This window comes from Schistocerca americana, chromosome 9 (genome assembly GCF_021461395.2).
Source record: "Schistocerca americana isolate TAMUIC-IGC-003095 chromosome 9, iqSchAmer2.1, whole genome shotgun sequence".
Lineage (NCBI taxonomy): Eukaryota > Metazoa > Arthropoda > Insecta > Orthoptera > Acrididae > Schistocerca > Schistocerca americana.
In genome coordinates this window covers 119,466,449-119,489,527 of record NC_060127.1, presented here as the reverse complement: position 1 = coordinate 119,489,527, position 23,079 = coordinate 119,466,449, and the positions used below count along the sequence as shown (strand labels likewise).

Below are 23,079 nucleotides of genomic sequence, written 5' to 3'. Positions count from 1 at the left end.
TGTCTGCTGGAATCGTTGCCATAATCTTGAGATCACACTTTGTGGCACACGGAGGGCCCGTGGTATGACCTGCTGTGTTTGACCAGCCTGCAATCACCCTAGTATTCTACCCCTCATAACGTTATCAATATGTGTTATTTGAGCCATTTGCAACACCCAGTCACCATTAACACATCTGAAAACGTCTGCACACTTACTCGCTACAGCGTACTCTGTCATGCACCAACACACCTCTGCATATGTGGACTGCTGCCAGTGCCACCGTGTGACGACCACAGGTCAGATGCACCGCATGGTCGTACACTGAAGCGATTTAAACCCGCAAACCGTCCACGAGAGCGTTGTTCCTGTTTAGTGGCATAAAATTTATATTGGACCAACTGCCGACTAAACTACTTAAGCTGGTCTATATATTTACTGAACTTCGCAAACGTGTCAGCTACACACTGCTATTTTGAGAACAGATAATTACGGAAGCGTGTGTGTAAACCGAGGTAACGCAGAAGAATTTATCCGCGCACTCAGCTGTTCCGCCTGAGTAAAGTTAAGCTGTAACTCAGGAAGCTGTAGTCATCCGGTATTTACGACTCTCGTCCCCGAACGAGTTAGTGAAATCTAAGTCTGATTCATTGCGCTATTCTGAATGGCAAAAATGTGACCAAGGATAAAACCGTTATGGGGCTAGTGACCCGATGCCAAGAAAATGGTTCTAATAGTGGACTAGCTAGCTACTATTTGGAATCGCACACCTAAGAGAGTTCCACTATATGATCGGAAGTATCCAGACACCCCTATACAATGCCGGAATTGACCACTAGATGTCACGAATAATAATCCGGATTCCAAAGAAAGCAGGTGTTGACAGTTGTGATAATTACCGAACTATCAGTTTAATAAGTCACGGTTGCAAAATACTAACATGAATTCTTTACAGACGAATGGAAAAAAAGCAGAAGTCTATCTCGGGGAAGGTCCGTTTGGATTCCGTTGGAATGTAGGAACACTCGAGGCAATACTGACCCTACGACTTACCTTAAACGCTAGGTTAAGGAAAGGCAAACCTACGTTTATAGCATTTGTAGACTTAGAGAAAGCTTTTGACAGTGTTGACTGGAATGGTCCATTTCAAATTCTGAAGATGACAGGAGTAAAATACAGGGAGCAAAAGGTTATTTACAATTTGTGTAGGAACCAGAAGGCAATTATAAGAGTCGAGGGGCAGAAAAGGAAAGCAGTGGTTCAGAAGAGAGTGAGCCAGGGTTGGAGCCTATCCCCAATGTTATTCAAACTGTATATTGAACAAGTAGTACAGGCAACAAACGAAAAATTTGGAGTAGGAATTAAAATACATGGAGAAGAAATAACAACCTTGAGGTTTGCTGACGATATTGTAATTTTGTCAGAGATAGCAAAGGACACGGAAGAGCAGTTGTAAGAAATGGACAGTGTCTTGAAAGGAGGATACGGTTCAAATGGCTCTAAGCACTATGAGACTTAACATCTGAGGTCATCAGGCCCCAAAGGAACATGTAAGGTAAACATCAACAAAAGCAAAACGAGGATAATGGACTGCAGTCGAATTAAATCAGGTGATGGTGAGGGAATTAGGTTAGGAAATGAGACATTTAAAGTAGTAAATGAGTTGTGCTATTTGGGGAGCAAAATAACTGCGGATGGTCGAAGTAGAGAGGGTATATAATGTAGACTGGCGATGGCAAGGAAAGAGATTCTGAAGAAGAGAAATTTTTTAACATCGAGTATTGATGTTACATACATCTTGCTCACCATCTGGTGAGCAAGATGTATGAGACAGGCGAAATTCCCTCAGACTTCAAGAAGAATATAATAATTCCAATCCCATAGAAGTCAGGTGTTGACAGATGTGAAAATTACCGAACTATCAGTTTAATAAGTCACAGCTGCAAAATACTATCGCGAATTCTTTACAGACGAATGGAAAAACTGGTAGAAGCCGACCTCGGGGAAGATCAGTTTGGATTCCGTAGAAATGTTGGAACAGGCAATACTGACCCTACGACTTACCTTAGAAAATAGATTAAGGAAAGGCAGACCTACGTTTCTAGCATTTGTAGACTTAGAGAAAGCTTTTGACAATGTTGACTGGAATACTCTCTTTCAAATTCTAAAGGTGTAAAATACAGGGAGCGAAAGGCTATTTACAATTTGTACAGAAAGCACATGGCAGTTATAAGAGTCGAGGGACATGAAAGGGAAGCAGTGGTTGGGAAGGGAGTGAGACAGGGTTGTAGCCTCTCCCCGATGCTATTCAATCTGTATACTGAGCAAACAGTAAAGGAAACAAAAGAAAAGTTCGGAGTAGGTATTAAAATCCACGGAGAAGAAATAAAAACTTTGAGGTTCACCGATGACACTGTAATTCTGTCAGAGACAGCAAAGGACTTGGAACAGCAGTTGAACGGAATGGATAGTGTCTTGAAAGGAGGGTATAAGGTGAAGATCAACAAAAGCAAAACGAGGATAATGGAATGTAGTCGAATTAATTCGGGTGATGCAGAGGGAATTAGATTAGGAAATGAGATGCTTAAAGTAGTAAATGAGTTTTGCTATTTGGGGAGAAAAATAACTGATTATGGTCGAAGTAGAGACGATATAAAATGTAGACTGGCAATGGCAAGGAAATCGTATCTGAAGAGGAGAAATTTGTTAACATCGAGTATAGATGTAAGTGTCAGGAAGTCGTTTCTGAAAGTATTTGTATGGAGTGTAGCCATGTATGGAAGTGAAACATGCACGATAAATAGTTTAGACAAGAAGAGAATAGAAGCTTTCGAAATGTGGTGCTACAGAAGAATGCTGAAGATTAGATGGGTAGATCACATAACTAATGAGGAGGTATTGAACAGAATTGGGGAGAAGAGGAGTTTATGGCACAACTTGACTAGAAGAAGGGATCGGTTGGTAGGACATGTTCTGAGGCATCAAGGGATCACCAATTTAGTACTGGAGGGCAGCGTGGAGGGTAAAAATCATAGACGGAGACCAAGGGATGAATACACTAAACAGATTCAGAAGGATGTAGATTGCTGTAGTTACACGGAGATGAAGAAGCTTGTGCAGGATAGAGCAGCATGGACAGCTGCATCAAACCAGTCTTTGGACTGAAGATCGCAACAACAAAAAGAACATGTCACGAAAGGCGGACCTGCCAGTATAAAAGCGGGCGGGGAGTATTGTGTTGTCTAAAAGAGAAGCAGTGACAGCAAAATGGGTTGGTCAGGTGCGTTCTGTGACTTCGAATGTCTATCTATAAGTCATTGGATGCCACCTGAGCAACAGATCCATCGTGGATGTTTCAAACTTCCTAAAGCTGCCCAAGTCCACTTTTGGTGATGTGATTTTTTAAGTGGAGCCCCGCGGGAAGAACCATACCTAAACCACGACCATGCAGACTTTAGGTGCTGACGAATGGGGACCATCGAGCATCGTGGACGGTCGATATAAAAAAATCACGTGAAGTCAGCAAAAGGAACCACTGCCACCTGCAGTCCATCTAGTGCAGTGAGTGTGCGTAGGGAATTAGAAAGAATGGGGTACAAAGATCGAGCACTATCTCAGAAGCCACACAATTCTGTAGTTAGTGCTAAGCGACGCTTGAGTTGGTGAAAAGAGCGACACAACTGGAGAGTGGGTGACTGAAAACGATTGATTTCGAGTGATGAATCACGTGATACCCTGTGGCAATCCGATGGATGGTTTTGGGTTTGGCAAATGACTGTAGAATCACCTGCTGTCATGTGAGATGCAAACAGAGAAGTATCGAGAAGGTGGTGCTACTGAAGAGGAGTGTCTTTCGTGATTAATATGTGGTCCCATTATTGCACTAAAGAAAACACTAAATGCGGAAAGATACGAAGACATTTTTATAGCACTGCGCACTGTGTATAGCAGAGGAGCAGTTCGGAGATGATGATTCTTAGCATCACCATCACAATACACCCTGTCATTAAGTGGCATCTTGAGGCAATGGTTTGTTGACAATAATATTCCCGGAACAGACTGGCCTTTGCAGAGTCCCGGCGTGAAACCAGTGGAGCAAAAAAATGGCTCTGAGCACTATGGGACTTAACAGCTGTGGTCATCAGTCCCCTAGAACTTTTAAAACTAACTAACCTAAGGACATCACACACATCCATGCCCGAGGCAGGATTCGAACCTGCGACCGTAGCAGTCGCGCGGTTCCGGACTGCGCGCCTAGAACCGCGAGACCACCGCGGCCGGCCCAGTGGAGCAAGTTTGGGATGAGTTAGAACGTCATCTTCGCTCCAGGACCCAGTGTCCAACGTCTTCCTTCCCTAGTTTCGGCTTTTGAGGACGAATGAGCTGCCATTCCTCCACAGACATTCAGATGCATCATTGAATGTGTCTCCAATAGAGTTCAAAAATTCGCAAATGCGAATGGTGGACACATCCCATATTAATGTCGAGTGTTAGGTACCCTTATACGAATGGTTACATACGAGTAGTGTATGCTAGAGTTGGATGTCTCTAAAGGCACTTGAAGTAAAGAATGAAGCTGCTACACTGAAGTCAGACCTAATCGTTATACAGGGTGTTACAAAAAGTTACGGCCAAACTTTCAGGAAACATTCCTCACACACAAATAAAGAAAAGATGTTATGTGGGCATGTGTCCGGAAACGCTAAATTTCCATGTTAGAGCTCATTTTAGTTTCGTCAGTATGTACTGTACTTCCTCGATTCACCGCCAGTTGGCCCAATTGAAGGAACGTAATGTTGACTTCGGTGCTTGTGTTGATATGCGACTCATTGCTCTACAGTACTAGCATCAAGCACATCAGGACGTAGCATCAACAGGCTAGTGTTCATCACGAACGTGGTTTGCAGACAGTGCAATGTTTACAAATGCGGAGTTGGCAGATGCCCATTTGATGTATGGATTAGCACGGGGCAATAGCCGTGGCGCAGTACGATTGTATCGAGACAGATTTCCAGAACGAAGGTGTCCCGACAGGAAGACGTTCGAAGCAATTGATCGGCGTCTTAGGGAGCACGGAACATTCCAACCTATGACTCGCGACTGGGGAAGACCTAGAACGACGAGGACACCTGCAATGGACGAGGCAATTCTTCGTGCAGTTGACGATAACCCTAATGTCAGCGTCAGAGAAGTTGCTGCTGTACAAGGTAACGTTGACCACGCCACTGTATGGAGAGTGCTACGGGAGAACCAGTTGTTTCCGTACCATTTACAGCGTGTGCAGGCACTATCAACAGCTGATTGGCCTCCACGGGTACACTTCTGCGAATGGTTCATCCTCATTTCAGTGCAAATTGTGCAATCACGTCATCAACACAGATTTTCTGTGAACGTTTGGGCAGGCATTGTTGGTGATGTCTTGATTGGGCCCCATGTTCTTCCACCTACGCTCAATGGAGCACGTTATCATGATTTCATACGGGATACTCTACCTGTGCTGCTAGAACATGTGCCTTTACAAGTACGACACAACATGTGGTTCATGCACGATGGAGCTCCTGCACATTTCAGTCGAAGTGTTCGTACGCTTCTCAGCAGATTCGGTGACCGATGGATTGGTAGAGGCGGACCAGTTCCATGGCCTCCACGCTCTCCTGACCTCAACCCCCTTGACTTTCATTTATCGGGGCATTTGAAAGCTCTTGTCTACGCAACCCCGGTACCAAATGTAGAGACTCTTCGTGCTCGTATTGTGGACGGCTGTGATACAATACGCCATTCTCCAGGGCCGCATCAGCGCATCAGGGATTCCATGTAACGGAGGGTGGATGCATGTATCCTCGCTAACGGAGGACATTTTGAACATTTCCTGTAACGAAGTGTTTGAAGTCACGCTGGTACGTTCTGTTGCTGTGTGTTTCCATTCCATGATTAATGTGATTTGAAGAGAAGTAATAAAATGAGCTCTAACATGGAAAATAAGCGTTTCTGGACACATGTCCACATCACATATTTTCTTTCTTTGTGTGTGAGGTATGTTTCCTGAAAGTTTGGCCGTACCTTTTTGTAACACCCTGTATAAGGGGCGTTCAAAATGAATCGAGCCAGAGGCATAATTACAGAAACTAACATTTGTGTGTAAGAAGTATTGACCCTGGCTGTTGTGACACTTGTCCCACTGTGACACAAGGTGGTAAATGGCTGTGTCATAAAATTCCCGGGGCTGCGATGTTAACCAGTTCCACAAGTACAGCTGGACCTCCTCGACCATGGTGACTCGTTTGCCCTTCAGAGCCTTTTTAAGGGGACCAAAAATGGCGTAGTCACAGGGAGAGAAGTCCGGACTGTGTCGAGGGGAGCCGACAACTTCCCATTAGAATTTCTTCAGGAGTGCCGCGACTGTGTTGGCCGTATGATGCTTTGCATTGTCGTGGAGCAGAATGACCACGCGGGTGAGATTGCCTGGTCGTTTTGATTTGATCGCTTGGCTAAGGGTGGTCAAGGTTTATGAGTAACGCTGGTCATTCACTGTTGTCCCGCGCTGCAGGAAGCGAATCAGAAGGAGGCCATTTTAGGTCCCCTTCAATAGGTTCTGAGGGGCAAACGTTTCACCTCGCGGGACGACGTCCAACTTTACGTGCGGAACTGGTTAACATCGCAGCCCCGGGAATTTTATGACACAGCCATTCACCGCCTTGTGTCACAGTGGGACAAGTGTCTCAAGAGCCAGGGTCAGTACTTATAACATACAGTTACTGGTTTCTGTATTTATGCCTCCAGCGCGTTTCTTTTTAAACGCCCATTACACATGGATGTGTGACTTTAAAACCCCAGAGCTTCATGTAGCCCGTGGAAATCATTTGAAGACCATCTCCAAAAACACTTTCCCAAGTGGCATTTTGGAAGGGGATCATGCTCTCGCTCCATGTGACGAGACTAAAAAAGCCATCTGTCACTCACATGCGTGAGTGGATTCTCTCCTCGTGGCGTACAATATCACCAAAATTTTTCTTCGAAGGGTGCAAGAAGTGCTGCGTGTCCAATGGATGGTAGGGAGGACAACGTATTTGGGAGGAGAGCTGCGTAATACTGACATTGATAATACAAATACCAGTAGTGGAGTTAACACTGACGTCAGTCGAGACAGAGATTAGAAACCTGGTATTTCTGCGTAATTTATCTATACAAAAACGTAAACAAAGCAATTAAGAGTGGCCACATTGTGAACAGTTTTGTAAATCGATGATATGACGTAAATCCTCCTCCACTGAGTTCCTCTCTTTTCTCCTTCTCAAAATTAAAGCTGTGACATATACTGGGGTTGACGAACGTCCATTGTTTGTTTCTTAGAAAACTGTTCGTTTTTTCTTGAGTCATCAGTATCCTGACTGGTTTGTTGCTGACTGCCATGAGTTCCTCTCTTTTACCAACGTTTCATCTCAGAACAGCACTTGCACCCTACGTCACAACCATTTGTTGGGCGTATTACAATTCTGTATTCCCCCACAGTGTTTACCCTCTACAGCTCTCTCTATTACCACTGAAGTGATTCCCTGATTTACTGACATGTGTCCTATCATACTGTTCCTTCTTGTCAGTGTTTCCCGTGTGTTACTCTCCTCTCTCATTTTGTGGAGGTAACTTGCGGTGAATTGGAACGGAAAATGAAGTTCCTAGTGAAAACTGATATCTAAATATTGCACTACAGCTCTGAAATTTCGAATATGGCATCTCTAGCTCTTCTTTCGTCAGTGTTTCTCGGATGAAAATTCTCTACCAGAACCCTTCTTTAAATTTTAATCTCAATTGTCTCCCATATCACCACAGGACCTGGGGTGATTTGGAACACTGAGTATTTTGAACACTAATTGTATTTACAACATGTAGAGAGGTGAATTAGAACACACGTAACAGTATTTTATTTACAAATGCATTTATATTACTTCAGTTTAATATTAAGTAATGCCAATTACTATTTTTTGAATTAGCAATAGGCTTTATTAAAGTTATTCGCTTAACTTACAAATACTCTACTAAGATAATGATGCTGTACAAAACAAACTGTAACATGCATTAATGAATATCACACACCAGTTTACGTGATGTCAATGTACCTAACAGATTTAATAACATTCTTCCTTCTCATAAATCAGTTCCTTTCACTTTCATCATAGACGTACTTGTTCTGTATGACTATTTGCTTCTGTTGGAATGTTTACATCCCCTCTTGGTCAACACTATGACAACACCAGGATCATTGGAGAAGTGGGTTTTATCGTAGTTGACTCTGTCGCTAACAAAGGAACAGTCCCAAGTGTCAAAAAATGATCTTGGTGAAACTTGGCTGGTGTGTAGAGGGGGCATAATAGTCCAATACGTGTTTTTTTTTTTGTTAGTGCCCAATTTCACTTTTAACGACCACACATACTGAAAGGTAATTTGCCATTTTGGGTTTAGAGAGAACATCTTCAGAACTTTGATAATTAACAAATGTTTTAGTATAAAAGTTGATATGTAACTAATGTTCTTGAAAACTGTATAATCAACTTTTGTAATAATTTGAAATTGTACAAAGTACCTCATCACCATTAATTAACTCTGAAACACGAAAACATTTATTACAACATAAATTAAATAATCTTTCAAGCCACATTTATCCCTGTGTAATAAGGCTGGTTTCTGAAATACTATTTTTGGAAAAGATGCTGTCACAGTGTGCTGTCAGAGTATTTTCCACATACCTACTTAAATATCTACACATTCATTACTATTCTCAAATCGTTATTTTACGTTTTGCATTCATGTTCTTTTTAGTTTACCGTTTTACATATGTGTATTTAGTTAATTCAAAATAATAAATAACTCATTATTATGATAGGAAATGATTACAATGAATAAAGAAATTCTGAAAACATAACTTTTTTTATAACATGCACAAAAGATTAACGAAATTTCTTCATGTAATATACACGACGTTGAAGACAATATAAAATAAAATTCAGCAGGATTTCAAACTGTCATATATCCTGATTTGCATCAAGCATATTTCAATACATTAGTCAGCCTTGGCGAAGAGAATTGATTATGTACCAAGGACTGCGGCTTGATTATATTGTTTATAAATTGGAGATTGAAATCATAATAATTCAAAAGAACTAGATCTGAAAATATTCTCACAAAGTTCCTCCAACATCAAATGCTGTACGTGCCATAGCGTGAGTGAGCCCTTTGGCATCACCAGCTCAACAAGTTTCTTGTTCTCAGGTACGATTCTCTAAATGGTTCTTTCACGCTGACCACTGCAAGAATCTACCGCCAGTACAAATATTTCTCCCTCACTGGGAAAGGAAACGTATTTCAAATATCTTTTAACCTGGTCAGACGTTTGTTTATTATATTTCGATGCTGTCACAAGGACATCTGGAACTTCAAAAAGAGATTTTCGAATTCTCAGGCCAAACTCACCATTAGTTTCTATTCAAATTACAAAAAGACTGGTGTACAGTAGCAAAAAAAAAAAAAAAAAAAAAAATTGAGCGCCGTACCCAAGGACAAGAAACATTTGGTGATTGCAAAGGGCTCGACAGCACAGGTACAGCTGTGGAGCATATACAGCTTTCAGTGTTGGCAGAACTTTGTGAGAAGATTTTCAGATCTAGTTCTGCTGAATGACTAGGATGCCACTCTCCACTTGAGAAACAATACAGCCAAGCTGCTGCCGCTCGTACATAGTCAATTCTCTTTGTCAAGGCTTACCAGTGTACTGAAATATGCCTGATACAGATCAGGAAATGTAGAGGATCACCTGTGACAATTTGAAATGCCACTGAATTTTGTTTTATATCGTCTTCTCTACAGTGTATATTACACGATGAAATTTCTTTCATTCTATGTACATGGTGTAAAGAAAACGGTATGATTTAAGCAGTGCTTTACACGTTACGATTATTGTAATTATTTGCTAAAGTAAAAATGAGTTACTTATTATTTTCAATTAGCAAAATACACGAATGTAAAACGGTAAACTAAAAAAACCTGTGAATGTAATACGTAAAATAACAATTTTAGAATAATAACGAATGTTCAGATATTTAATTAGGTATGTTGAAAATACTAAGACAGCACATTGCGACAGCTCATTTTCCAAACTGGTATTTCAGAAACCGGCTTTGATAAACAAGAATGTATGTGCTTGAAAGCTAATTTGTGTTGTAACAAAAGTTTTCATTTTTAAAAGTAAATTAATGGTGGTAGGATATTTTGCAAAATTTCAAATTGTTACAGAAGTTGATTATACAGTTTTCAAGGATATTAATTACATATCAACTTTTGTAGGAAAATTGTTTTTTATGTATTCCATTTTTTCGAAGCTATTCCCTCAATATCTGAAATGCCAAATTACGTTGCAGGGTGTGTAGCTCTCAAAAAATGAAGTTGGGCACAAACAAAAAAATATATATTGCACTCTTTTGCTCCCTCTGCACATCTCCAAGCTTCAGCAAGATCGTTTATTGACACTTGGGAATGTTTCGTCCTAGGTGGAACACCTTTCACCATCTCCTCCAAATGTTTAAAATAGTTTACCATAACTTCGCTGTTCACTTGAGCTGGAGCTCTCGGCTCTCGTTATATTTTCACTGTAGTGTGCATTAAGATCCATGTTAGGTGGAAGCAGATATTTCACTCACTCATATCCTGGCCTGTTATCTTCAAACCTCTTTTCTACTCTTCCACTTCAGCCCAAGCAGCACTTCACAATATCCCTAACCCCACTAGTGGTAATTGGCTGACCTCATTCTGCACATTTAAATAAGCTACTGATTAAAACTTCTCTTCTTCTATCGTCAAGGCAGTATGCCCACCTATTTTAAAAGGATTTTTATTATTTTCCTTGAGAGTGAACTACCAAGTATTCCATATTTTGAGGTGTATTCCTAAGATTTACTTTCCGTGCCTTGAGTTCATTAATAGCTTTCAGGAGGATTATCTAGCGAGATAGTCTTTGATAGTCACTTGGCCCACTCTTCTCTTTGTGCACTCGCGACATGTCCTAATTCACCATTACGCCTGTAATTAACGCATAATATAACCAAACATAACCTAATCTGTCATACATCATGGCTAACTTGTGCCCTCCACATTACCAGATCAGAGAACTGTGTTACTATTACCAAAGTAACAGTGCAATCGTTGTTTTCAGAGTTTCCGAAAACAGAAAGTTTTATACTTAAATGCATCTCTGACAAACACAATTTTTGTATCACTGTGACAACTAATATGGCTATGGAAGGCGGTTTCCATTAGTTACACCATAGTAACTCTCCACCGCGCGCAATGGCCATGGCGTTCCAATTCGCCCTAGTATGTTCCAAATCACCCCAAGTTATGGGAACCTTTTTATTCGTCATCTTTTCAGCCCACATAATTTTAAAAATCGTTCTATATCACTACATCCCAAATGCTTCGATTCTCTTCTTTTCCGATTTTCCCACAGTACACTGCTGTGGTCCAAACGGACATTCCCAGAAATTTCTTCCACAGAGGAACTTCGATGTTTGGTACTGGTAGACTGTCAGTAGGCTGTTTAGGTTTTTATGTTGGTAACACCACGTAGCGGTCTGTGTGAAAATCACTGACTGTGCTGTGTGCAGTCTGTGGCTGGTTTGTATTGTTGGAATATTTGCTATTGAAGTGTTGGGCAGTTCGATGTGAACAGCGCATAGCATTGCGCAGTTGGAGACCCGCCAGCAGTGGTGGATGTGGGGAGAGAGATGGCAGAATTTTGAGAGCGGACGATCTGGACGTGTGTCCGTCAGAGAGACTAAATTTGTAAAACTGGATGTCATGAAGCGATATAATGACTTTTGAACACTATTAAGGTAAATACATTGTTTGTTCTCTATTAAAATCTTTCGTTTGCTAAGTATGCCTATCAGTAGTTAGTGCCTTCAGTAGTTAGAATCTTTTATTTAGCTGGCAGTATTGGCGCTCGCTGTATTGCAGTAGTTCGAGTAACGAAGATTTTTGTGAGGTAAGTGATTCATGAAAGGTGTAGGTTATTGTTAGTTCAAATGGCTCTGAACACTATGGGACTTAACATCTGTGGTCATCAGTCCCCTAGAACTTAGAACTACTTAAACCTAACTGACCTAAGGACATCACACACATCCATGCCCGAGGCAGGATTCGAACCCGCGACCGTAGCGGTCGCGCGGGTCCAGACTGTAGCGCGTAGAACCGTTCAGTCACACCGGCCGGCTTATTTTTAGTCACGGCCATTCTTTTGTAGGGATTGTTGAAAGTCAGATTGCGTTGCGCTAAAAATATTGTGTGTCAGTTTAGTGATGGTCAGAATAAGTAAAGAGGAAATGTCTGAGTACGTTCAGTTTTGCTCAGCTGTTTGAAAATCAAATAACGTAAGGGGTTTACCAGCACAGTGATTCATAAATTTTTCTAAGGGGAGGTTGCCTGTCATGTCTTATTTTTTGTAACTGGAAATGGAAGAAAATAAGAGGGAAAGAACTAATGATACCAGTTGTATTGGGACTTTGTGTAGTATCACGAGTGACGCATCAAAATGTGTTCCGAACTGGGATTCGAACCCAGTATGTCCTGATTACTAGGCAGGTGCGTAAACCACGGCGCCATCCACTGTGTTTATTGCAAATGCGCTCTCTCTCTCTCTCTCTGCACGGTCCTCCACCGAGTCACATTCCCAGCTAGCGCAACCTACCCGCAGACCCCCCCCCCCCCCATTCATGGCTCGCTAATTTTAGAATCCCACTGAAGGTCGAATGCAATGAGCATCCGCGCTGAAGGTTGTGGATTCGTTGCCCATCTAGAGGAATCAGTTGTATGAATGTGTGGTGTCTGTTCTTTCAGGCATATAGTATACAGGTACGGCCAAACTTTCAGGAAACATACCTCACACACAAAGAAAGAAAATATGTGATGTGGACATGTGTCCAGAAACGCTTATTTTCCATGTTAAAGCTAATTTTATAACTTCTCTTCAAATCAAATTAATCACGGAATGGAAACACACAGCAACAGAACGTACCAGCGTGACTTCAAACACTTTGTTACAGGAAATGTTAAAAATGTCCTCCGTTAGCGAGGATACATGCATCCACCCTCCGTTGCATGGAATCCCTGATGCGCTGATGCAGCCCTGGAGATTGGCGTATTGTATCACAGCCGTCCACAATACGAGCACGAAGAGTCTCTACATTTGGTACCGGGGTTGCATAGACAAAAGCTTTCAAATGCCCCCATAAATGAAAGTCAAGGGGGTTGAGGTCAGGAGAGCGTGGAGGCCATGGAATTGGTCCGCCTCTACCAATCCATCGGTCACCGAATCTGTTGTTGGGAAGCGTACGAACACTTCGACTGAAATGTGCAGGAGCTCCATCGTGCATGAACCACATGTTGTGTCGTGCTTGTAAAGGCACCTGTTCTAGCAGCACAGGTGGAGTATCCCGTATGAAATCATGATAACGTGCTCCATTGAGCGTAGGTGGAAGAACATGGGGCCCAATCAAGACATTACCTACAATGCCTGCCCAAACGTTCACAGAAAATCTGTGTTGATGACGTGATTGCACAATTGCGTGCGGATTCTCGTCAGCCCACACATGTTGCTTCTGAATATTTACAATTTGATCACGTTGGAATGAAGCCCCATCCGTAAAGAGAACATTTGCACTGAAATGAGGATTGACGCATTGTTGGATGAACCACTCGCAGTAGTGTACCCGTGGAGGCCAATCAGCTGCTGATAGTGCCTGCACCCGCTGTACATGGTACGGAAACAATTGGTTCTCCCGTAGCACTCTCCATACAGTGGCGTGGTCAACGTTACCTTGTACAGCAGCAACTTCTCTGACGCTGATATTAGGGTTATCGTCAACTGCACGAAGAATTGCCTCGTCCATTGCAGGTGTCCTCGTCGTTCTAGGTCTTCCCCAGTCGCGAGTCATAGGCTGGAATGTTCCGTGCTCCCTAAGACGCCGATCAATTGCTTCGAACGTCTTCCTGTCGGGACACCTTCGTTCTGGAAATCTGTCTCGATACAAACGTACTGCGCCACGGCTATTGTCCCGAGCTAATTCATACATCAAATGGGCATCTGCGAACTCCGCATTTGTAAACATTGCACTGACTACAAACCACGTTCGTGATGAACACTAACCTGTTGATGCTACGTACTGATGTGCTTGATGCTAGTACTGTAGAGCAATGAGTCGCATATGAACACAAGCACCGAAGTCAACATTACGTTCCTTCAATTGGGCCAACTGGCGGTGAATCGAGGAAGTACAGTACATACTGACGAAACTAAAATGAGCTCTAACATGGAAATTTAGCGTTTCCGGACACATGTCCACATAACATCTTTTCTTTATTTGTGTGTGAGGAATGTTTCCTGAATGTTTGGCCGTACCTTTTTGTAACACCTTCTATACTGGGTCAGATGCTCCAGTCGAGAAACACACTGCATGATCCAGTTTACTTCACTGTACCTAGACAACGTTCGGGGCACCAGGACGATTTATCCGAATAAGAGGCTGTCCCAGAAAATAATATCTATGTCAATGATATGCCCGTCCGCCGTCACTGCCATTTGGCGCAATACGCCGATGACACGGCACTTTATACGACCGCCCGCATTTCTGATCAACTCATTGCTCGCCTCCAAAGGCAAGTGGACGCAACAGTCACCTGGTGTCGCTCCAATAAAATGGCCCTCAATGCCACCAAAACCATGGCTGTGTATTTCACTAAATGGCGCCCTATACTCCGCCACAACATCTCAATCGGAGGCGTCCGAGTCCCGTGAGCCCAAGCTACCAAGTATCTCGGGGTCTGGTTGGATAAGAAACTTTTCTTCCACCGCCACCCAGAATACGTCACCCATAAAGGGTTAAAGCTGACAAAGGCCTTGTACCCGCTCTTCTCCAGCCGAGAGCTGAATTTAGACACCAAGCTCCGGTTGTATCACTCCGTTGTCCTGCCCTCACTAACGCATGGTTCCTTTGCGTGGGTCACGATTAGTAAGTCCCGGGCGCTGACGCTCTAGTACTTTCAGAATAAAGTTCTCAGGTGGAATCTTCACGCCCTTCCGCTCACCAGGATTGTCACTCTGTGTGAGGAGACAAATACAGCCCTATATATGAAGACAGTAACTGTTCTCGAAAGAACAGAATACTGTTGATGACCGAGCAGCTTTTCCCTGGAATAAATGATGACTAACTGAAACCCTCAGCTGCCGACAGGTGTTGTCGAAAGAACAGGTATATCAACAACACCTGTCGGCAGCTGAGGGTCTCAGTTAGTCATCATTTATTCCAGGGAAAAGCTGCTCGGTCATCAACAGTATTCTGTTCTTTCGAGAACAGTTACTGTCTTCATATATATAGTTAAAGGCTACCCAGCCATTGACCTTCGTCTGTGCGAATGCGCACAGGTTGCCCAAACTCTTACAGGAATCGCCAAAGCGTGCGCGAGTAATGAGTGGATGGGCAAATGTCTATAAGGTACATTACATATGTAGAATTGTGGGCAGTTGGGAATGTGAGTCTCACGGGAAGCGTGCAAGGGAAAAGTCCCTGCAGTCGCGCTATTCATTTGTGTCCTCGGTGGCTCAGATTGATAGAGCGTCTGCCATGTAAGCAGGAGGTCCCGGGTTCGAGTCCCGGTCGGGGCACACATTTTCAGCTGTCCACATCGAGGTATATCAACAACACCCGTCGGCAACTGAGGGTTTCAGTTAGTCATCATTTAAATACAGCCCTTGTCAGAAAGACCATTCGCCGTAAGGTTCGCCAACTAGACAGTAAAGTGGACACCCTCCGTGAGACGGTCGCTGGACTCCAAACCATCGGCACCACAGTTCCACGGCGCTGGCACCGACACCCCGCTCCGCTCACCCTCCTGGAGGACTCGGATTCGGGCTATGACTGACGACAGGCCCAATACGACCACGTTTTTCTGTCCGTTCTCGTACAGTCACTAGCAGTGGCCTGTTCTCGTCCAGCCATTTCTTTTTTTGACCATAGTGTTGGGGCGTTACTGCACCCCTCCTCTGTACTTCCACCCTCGGAGGGTGACACGGAACTTAAAAGTTCCACCGCCACACCTCCAACGTGCTATGCTCGGCTGTTATTCAGCTGTTGCTTTGAGTCCCCTCCCACTTGTCCGCCGAGACAGTTCGACCGGATCGGAACCGGTGACGCTGTGTATTAGTAAACTGTCATGAAAGAAAAAAGAACAAGACACACACACACACACACAGAAAAATCGGGACAACTGGGATCCCTATACACGGATACCATTGGCTACGGTTTTGTATCTCGAGATTTTTGTGGAAGCTCTGCAGAGAAAGACTGACCTCGCACAAGGGCCGAAGTCTGTACTGTTTTGTGCGCTCGGCATGACAGTGGAGACGAACATACCTGTCGATATGTTGTTGTTCTGCATGAACAAAGCGGTTGAAATGTGAAGCATGGACTGTTTACGTGCTCATGTGCAGTGTGCGCATGTTTCCAACGACACAGGTCGGAGTATCGTACCGTTGCAAGCTGCGTCATAAATGGCGATTCATCGTTGACAGTCACTTTTCCTTGGTGCTGGGAAAATGCGTCTGAGATTATTGCTATTTGTTGCACATTATTTAGTGCTTGTTAACTACTGAGAGAACGGTAACAGACTGCTAGCAACAAAGAAAGGAGGTGGCTGTGACAACATCCATCGTTATTCTGATATAACACCTATCCTGTTACAGAAATTTTTGCTATACAAACTACTATAAAAATACTGTTTACTTAAAGTTTCTTGTCTTTTCCCCCATTTCCATTTGCTCAATTCCCCGTCATTATTTGGTTTGATTTTCGCCGGACTATGCTCATTACACACACAAGAACTACATTAAATGAAGTGCATGCACATAATATTCCATTATCTGTGACATTGAAAAAGACATTTTACTATCATTTTACTTATTGAATCAGAGGAAAATTCAATCGAGAAAACCAATAAACTGTGAGACAGCATTGCTGAAGCGAAATGTTTGGTACTGCCCATAGACACATAAAAAGTACGAGTGACGACACTACCTCTGGCTTCTTCTGTCATCCTCCAGCGCCGTGACATGCGCGGGTGTTTGAAAGTACAGTGCCGCGAAACTTTCCCGCTGGACGCCAGAGACGCTATACAAAAGCGACATTTGTTCTGTGATTTATTCTTTGATTGTTGATTTCTGTTCCACGTTCTACTCCTTGGTGAAAGCGTGAATGCAAGTGCGTTACGGTGAAAGCGTGAATGCAAGTGTGTTACATACGAAATAATTTACCGTACTGAATTTTTCTCACGCCTTCGCACGTGTTATCGGTTGCAGTGTATTATTGTCTGTTCCGACCGCAGGGTTTCGTTAATAAATTGTTACATCAACCTGAGACAAGCCTACTTCCCTACTTCAGCCTACAAGCATCACGCAGATGTTAACCCGTCGATCGCGGCAATTCAAACCGCCACCGACACTACCCTAACTTTCGGAACCGTTAGTTTCTTTCTCCGGAAGGAGAGAGATGAAGCTTGGGTAAGGTTACTGTGGTGTGCGTTCTGTAAGACATTCGGTACACACACCATCAGGTTATTTGACTTATCGCTCTAACGAAGTAGGCGAGTGTCAGCAATATGTCTCGTGGTCTTATCGTGGCGTGTTTATCTTCTGCCGTTAGGTCAGACGATAGAAATGCCACTTGCACGCTTAGAGCAGCAGATTGACGGTGACCAACTTTAAACAGAACTTGATTAGTTTTCACACACATTTACTAAAATAATAAAAAGGCATAGACATTACGTAACTTGATTCTGATTGCTGTTTACAATTGACAATCTGACGTTCCTTTGGTCTTGGTACGTTAATCTTATTCTCACATATCTCTGATACTTGACAAAGTGTCTAGTCATTTATCTTCATGGCTATGTAGAGGAACATGGTTATGTTATTAGGTGCAGACTGAAACTTGACTACAGACTAATGCAGACTAATCGGAGGTCTGTACACTCATTATAATACGTCGAGCGTTCAGGTCACTGCGCGAGTGGGATCCGCGAGGAGAAAAGGTTCTACGTTAGCAGCAATCTCATTGGCTGCGTTACATACTAATACGCGGATCGCCAGAAGCAGAATTTGGTCCGTCTCTAAGACAGCGCCATCTCGTAGTGTGGAGACGGACGAGCGCTGTGCGTGCACTGTTGTGCTTAGCGAGGCGCTCTCTATTGGGAAAGTTGTGTACGCACTGACTACGCGGAACTATGTACACAACAAGTAGAAAAATGCAAAATAAATTGTAAATATTGCTTTGGTCCAATTGTATTAATTAAAAGCTAATGCTGTTCAAAAAAATCATGATTGTATGTTCTTTTTTAAATAAAACATCACGGAGTGAGTGTGCCCTTCTATGTGCGTTATATCTGGAAGTTGGTCCTGTACATATCGATTGTTTCGCTGTGACTCACTCGCATTGCATTCGCTTATTACCGACAACAATAGCAAAGAAAGAACAATTCTTGAAACATAATATGTGTCCCTATTTTGCATATTTTTAGAAAATAATCCCAGAAAGGCCCCTTCTTAACCTCTGTCAGAAAGTATTCAGAAACTGATATCAGCGTTCTAATGTACCGATTTCTCGCGTGGCCGGCGCTCTTCCTCTGATATGCACAGGTTGGACGTTGAGTTATATTGCACGCAGTAACTACCATATTTTTTTATTATTTGAATTTGCATATTTCGATATTTTTCATGCATTTTTAACCATTTTTCATGCAAATTTTAAGGTTTTTATGATGCATATAATCCGGTCACTAGTCGTACTTTGGGGGAGCTATAGACTATTCTATTAATTGAGGCTTGAGTATAGCGATGGGCCAACCCGAGTTGACGCCAAACCGAGTTGAAAGTTTGCGCAAATCGAGTTCAAACCGTGTTGAGGTGAAAAACTAAGATAACATTCAACGCCGTTCCCTCTTTCGTGTCTGCGTAGATTACGATTCAGTTCAGGTAACCAGCCAGAGCTTTGCGGTTTTGCAACCGGTGATTACATAGTCGCAATGTGATGGATACTATACCCGGATCAAAATAACAAAGTGATTGACAGCGAAACGCAGTTGATCGTGGAAGGGGGCGATGTTGTCGGTTCGTAGGTGCTTGCGCGCGCATAATGGCTGTAGCAGCAACAGCTGTGCGGTTGCTTAATGTACTGCCTTCTCACGCTGCATTTTAATGTGCGTTACTGAGTTCGCTTTACAGGATCGTAATATCCTTGTAGCTTAACAGACGCACTCCCGTATATAAATGATACTGTCTTCCTATTATTTGTACTGGTTTGTAATAATTAAACTTTCCCGATTTAATACGTTATTCCACGTAAAGTAATTCAACTGAATTACAATATCTCCGGATGTAATTAACATTTTACAATGCAACAAACGGCACTGATTACGTATTTGTTTATATGTTCAGATGTGCTAACAAAACTAACGGGGTTCCATTTAAAAAAACGTAGGTTTGTGTTAAAAAACATACTTCCGTGCATTTTTTTATGGTTTGTATTAACCAATTACACTAGCCCCTCTCCTCACGTTCGGTATGTGGAATCGATTCGTCAGTATTTGATGTGGTTTACGAAATATATGCAGCGGTAATGTTAGGTGACTCGCCCTGTATACACTCTAAATATTAATATATATGAGTTGCCACGATGCTAATGTTGCAAATAGACCCAATTGTAAATAACACTTATCAAATGCTTCACGAATTTCGATCAAACACACTAAATCGTAATAAACTACTGTACTTGTGAAGTTCACAGTGAGCAACGTCCCATTCTGTAGGCACAGACTCAGCACGGTTCATCTCGGGTTCGGTCGGCGTGACGGCAGTATACTCCAACATCGTGCAAATCGTCGTCGATGGTGGGGGCCGCCGAATTGAAATCACCTCATCCTGAGTTAACCCGAGTTCACCCATCTCTGGTTGTGTCCTGATGTAAGATCACTGGAACTAGTATTTACTTACGTATTACGTGTTTTGTCGTTATTCTAGAGAGAGCGAAACTCTGACCAACGCTAAAGTATCGGAAGTTTGTTTGCTAAGCACTAAGCTAATCGTTTAACCCATTACATGGTGGTTCAAAAGGCACAGTGCGACTGGATGACGGCGTATCTGGGCACAATGTCATCGATCTGGTGTAATATAAATCGTGATTCATCCGACCACATGACACGTTATGATTGACCTACGGACCAATCTCGGTGATCGCGTGCTCAATGCCATAGTAACTGCCTATGTCGTTGGGTCAACATGGGAACACATACGAGAAAATACATCTGCCTATAGGAGCATTGTACTCTGTCGCCAGATCTACCACAGGTCGCGCCGCCTATCCTACTCTCCCACCTCCACGTTCTGAGATGAGGCGATGACCATCCAACTCCTTTCACCGTCCGTCAACAGCTTTCACAGATGCCACGCTAGCAGCCAAACAGCTTTTCCTTGTTTCCGAGATGCTCGATCCCAGGAGCCGGGCCATAACAATCTGGGCTGTATCAAAATCAGCGGATTTCCTCATTTGTGACCAATATCGTTGCTAGAACGACTCCACGCGTTGACTTGATATCGTATCACAGACATAGTCCCTTTGACTGTTCGGAGATGTCACTAAACCCACCCAAAGATGTAAACAACCGTTCATGAGCAGCGCCCATTAGACGGTTCAAAATGCCTCTGAGCACTATGGGACTTAACACCTGAGGCCATCAGTCGCCTAGACTTAGAACTACTTAAACCTAACTAATCTGAAGACATCACACACATCCATGCCCGAGACAGGATTCGAACCTGCGACCGTAGCAGCAGGTGCGGCTCCGGACTGAAGCGCCATTAGACGGAGGGGGTCCGACAGCCGAACAGTTTCAGTCATACCACCAGGAAGGAGGTACACAGCTTGTGTTGTCTGCAGTTTAACCGTGCCTAGACGGTGAACACGGCGATTCGATCGCGTCCGCATCGTTAATTTGTGCCAGGAAGGGCTCTCAACAAGGGAAGTGTGTGTTCAAATGTGTGTGAAATCTTATGGGACTTAACTGCTAAGGTCATCAGTCCCTAAACTTACACACAACTTAACCTAAATTGTCCTAAGGACAAACACACCCACCCATGCCCGAGGGAGGACTCGAACCTCCGCCGGGACTAGCCAAGGGAAGTGTCCAGGCGTCTCGGACTGAACCAAAGCGATGTTTTTCGGACATGGAGGAGATACAGAGAGGCAGGAACTGTCGATGATATGCCTCGCTCAGGCTGCCCAAGGGCTACCTATCGCAGTGGATGACCACTACCTACAGATTATGGCTCGGGGGAACCCTGACAGAAACGCCACCATGTTGAATAATGCTTTTCGTGCAGCCATAGGACGTCGTGTTACGACTCAAACTGTGCACAATAGGCTACATGATGGTCATGGAAGGCGCCGTAACGGCTGTACGATATGTGAATGCCATCCTCCGACTGATAGTGCGACCATATCGGCAGCATATTGGTGAGGCATTCGTCTTCATGGACAACAATTCGCGCCCCCATCGTGCGCATCTTGTGAATGACTTCCTTCAGGATAACGACATCGCTCGACTAGTGGCCAGCGTGTTCTCGAGACATGAAACCTATCGAACATGCCTGGGATAGATGGAAAAGGGCTGTTTATGGACGACGTGACTGACCAGCCACGCCAAATCGCCGTTGAGGAGTGGGACAATCTGGACCAACAGTGCATTGATGAACTTGTGGGTGGTATGCCACGACGAATACGGGTACAAATGCAAAAGTACGTGCTACTGGGTATTTGAGGTATCGGTGTGTGCAGCAATCTGGGCCACGCCTCTGAAGGTCTCGCTGTATGGTGGTACAACATGCAATGTGTGGTTTTCACGAGCAACAAAGAGGGCGGAAATGAAGTTTATGTTGCTCTTTATTCCAATTTTCTGTACAGGTTCCGGAACTCTCGGAACCGAGGTGATGCAAAACATTTTTGGATGGCGCCACGGACGAATTATCCGAAAGAGATGGAAATTGGTGGATGTGACGTACATTTGCAGACAAACAAATCATTAGAGTTTCAGAAAAATCGGATTATTCATTGTAGAGAAGGTGCTTCACAAATTGCGCAAGTCAACAACGCGTTTGTCCACCTCCTGCCCTTATGCAACCAGATATTCGGCTCGCCATTGATTGAAAGAATTGCCGGCCGTGGTGGCCGAGCGGCTCTTGGCGCTACAATTTGGAACCGCGCGACCGCTACGGTCGCAGGTTCGAATCCTGCCTCGGGCATGGATGTGTGTGATGTCCTTAGGTTAGTTAGGTTTAAGTAGTTTTAAGTTCTAGGGGTCTGATGACCTCAGAAGTTAAGTCCCATAGTGCTCAGAGCTATTTCAACCATTTGATTGAAAGAATTGTTGAATGTCCTCCTGAGGGATATCGTGCCAGTCAGTCCAATTGGCGCTCCAAATCGTCAATATCCCAAGCTGCCCATAATGCTCCAAACTTTCTCAATTGGAGAGAGATCTGGCAACATTGCTGGGCAAGGTAGGGATTGGCAAATACGGAGACAAGCTGTAGAAACTCTCGCCTTGTGTGGGCGGGCATTATCTTGCTGAAATGTAAACCTATGATGGCTTGCCATGAAGGGCGACAAAACTGGGCGTAGTATATCGTCCACGTACCGCTGTGCTGTAATGGATGATGACCAAAGGGGTCCTGCTATGAAAAGAAAAAACACCGCTGACCATCAATCCTGGTTGTCGTGCCATGTGGCAGGTGACAGTTAGGTTGTACCCCACCTCTGTCCAGGGCATCGAGGCTCACTTTGAACGGGGATTTATCACTCAAGGCAGTTCTCCTCCAGTCAATGAGATTCCAGGCCGACGACGTGGCTGGAGACGCCCTGGACAGCGCTGGGATACCAGCTTGTCTGTCGCCCGCCATACGGCCCGATAACCGGGAGTGATCGTCTGGGGTGACGTTTTTTTACGTAACAGGCACAT

General features: G+C 43.7%; 1 protein-coding gene and 1 non-coding gene across 4 annotated transcripts in view; both read left to right on the top strand.

The window, feature by feature from the left end:
- The window catches only part of LOC124551221, a 97,142-nt gene that overhangs the window by 29,736 nt on the left and 44,327 nt on the right, over positions 1-23,079 (top strand). The gene's annotated exons all lie outside the window — the stretch shown is intronic.
- Positions 15,612-15,685, top strand: Trnat-ugu. Its single transcript has one exon. It is a non-coding gene; the product is annotated as a tRNA-Thr (tRNA).